This window comes from Staurois parvus, unplaced genomic scaffold, assembly GCF_062004578.1.
Source record: "Staurois parvus isolate SC_StPar_1 unplaced genomic scaffold, SC_StPar_1.0 ptg000819l, whole genome shotgun sequence".
Classification (NCBI taxonomy): domain Eukaryota; kingdom Metazoa; phylum Chordata; class Amphibia; order Anura; family Ranidae; genus Staurois; species Staurois parvus.
Window position 1 is genome coordinate 424,513 of NW_028318615.1, and position 2,162 is coordinate 426,674.

General features: G+C 46.5%; 1 long non-coding RNA gene across 1 annotated transcript; it reads right to left on the reverse strand.

Moving 5' to 3' along the window:
- Nucleotides 1-738: 738 nt before the first annotated feature.
- On the reverse strand, nt 739-1,289 carry LOC149443973 (uncharacterized). Its single transcript, XR_016306583.1, has 2 exons — nt 1,160-1,289; nt 739-1,059 (listed from the first exon to the last, which is right to left on the reverse strand). It is a non-coding gene; the product is annotated as an uncharacterized LOC149443973 (long non-coding RNA).
- Between the last annotated feature and the right edge of the window lie 873 nt (nt 1,290-2,162).

Below are 2,162 nucleotides of genomic sequence, written 5' to 3' on the forward strand. Positions count from 1 at the left end.
CATCTCCCGGCCATGGACTAAAATACAAAGACAAAGAGGATTACTAGACAGGAGCTGATTGGTTCCCCCAAACCAGGACTCCGCCCACATCAGGCAGCTTGGTCTCTGAGGAGCTTACAATTCCACCCTCAAGGGAACTAGGAAATGGCTCCTCTGATCTCCTACCAGGTCATTTCTTTATTCATGGACCTTAGTCAGAGAGTGAGGAAACAACCAGAACTGTCTTTTATAGGAGGGACAGTGATGAGGGGATTACAGGAGGGTTTACAACCACTTTCAATGTCTACACGAGACAAGTTGCAGAGGTCCCACACCGCTGCCTCCCATCTCCTGAGACTGCACTCAGTGACTTGGGCCTGAGACTATACAGACATATCCCTCCACCCGGCACAGCCAGCAGACCACAGAGCAAGGAACCCTGGGAGAATTGTTCTGTCAGAGATCTTATTAGACTTGGACTTGTGCAAAAGATCAAAAGCACATGCCCTAGGGCAGGGGTAGGCAACCTATGGCTCTCTGGCTGTTGTGGAACTACATTTCCCATGAGGCACTGCAAAGATTACAAAATTGACAGTTACTGCTATGACTTGCAGAGGCATAATGGAACTTGTAGTCCTGCGGCTCTCAGGTTGCCTACCCTTGCCCTAGGGGCCTAGGTCTAGGATTGTGTAGGGTGAAAATGAACATTTTGCTGCCAGCTGAACCCCAGAACCTCCATAAATCCAGTCTAGATACATAAATTGTGTCTGCAGCACAGAGAAGGAAGATTATCCGAGAGAAATCCAGGAATACAGGACGGGGAACACAGCTCAGGAAAGTGACCAGGGGATTACAGGCTGATATCACCCAGTCCCCGCCCTACTCTGGACCAATCAGTGAGCAGTATGGGTGGAGGAATGGATTTAGTGTTCATGACCCACCTGTGCTGATCTCTGTAGGAGTGTCCTCCTCTATAAATGTCCCCGTTATTCCATCCTCCTCCATAGACTGCTGATCATCCCTCACATACGCCTCTTCTTCTGCTTTCACCTCAAATTCTATATCGATTGGATCTCCACTCTAAATCAAGAAAAAAAATCATCTGTTAAATATAAATTCACATGAAAAATGCACAAATTGTTTCCACGAGACCAAGCTCTAGATGCTCCATTCAACAAACCTTGTAATGGTGACCTTCCTGTATGGAATCCCGGGAATACAGAGGACGGGGACATCTCTCTGGTGGGTTCCTGGTATTAGGTGGCTCCATCATATCCTTGAGTCCTTCTGAAAACTCCTCCATCACTCCATACTCCTCATCCTCCTCTTTATACTCTTCTTTAACATCAATATTATCATCCCCGAGGATTCCACTCTGAAAGATATAATAAAACATTCATTGTAACAAACATGCTGTGTATAAATCACAACTACCAATAATTGTCATCATCTACCTGATGATGGTGAGGGATGGTGTGACCTTCCTGTGTGGAATCCCGGGAATACAGAGGACGGGGACATCTCTCTGGTGGGTTCCCATGACTGGATCCATCTGTAGGAAACACACACACTGACTGAATCCATTGTTTCTATGTGTTTATCAGATGATGGGGGATCTAGGTGGATCCTCCGTACTGCTCTCTCCTTTACAATAAAGTCTCCTCTTACCCGGTGATGTGAGGGGCGGCTGATTGTCCATCATGACGTCCTTGTAGAGATCCTTGTGTCCTTCTAAATACTCCCACTCCTCCATGGAGAAATAGACAGTGACACCCTGACACCTTATAGGAACCTGACACACACAATGATACAGTCACCATCCAGACACATCCCTTGTCTGTTACTGGAGAATGTCCCAGAATTCCCGGCACCGCTCACCTCTCCTGTCAGCAGCTCCATCATCTTCTTGGTGACTTCTAGAATCTTCTGCATGTTGTGTCTCTCAGGGTTAAGGGAGTCACATGGAGGCACTGTGATGGTCATATGATCACCTGACTTCAGAAAAGGAAATCTCTGTATTGAGAAACCAATAAGAATATCATGTTAGACTCCCAGAATCCTCCTCACCTCTCCGGTCAGGTCTGTGTGTTATTAATAGAGATAGGAGTGATGTCATGTGACTTCCCAGAATCCTCCTCACCTCTCCGGTCAGGTCTGTGTTTTATTAATAGAGATAAGAGTGA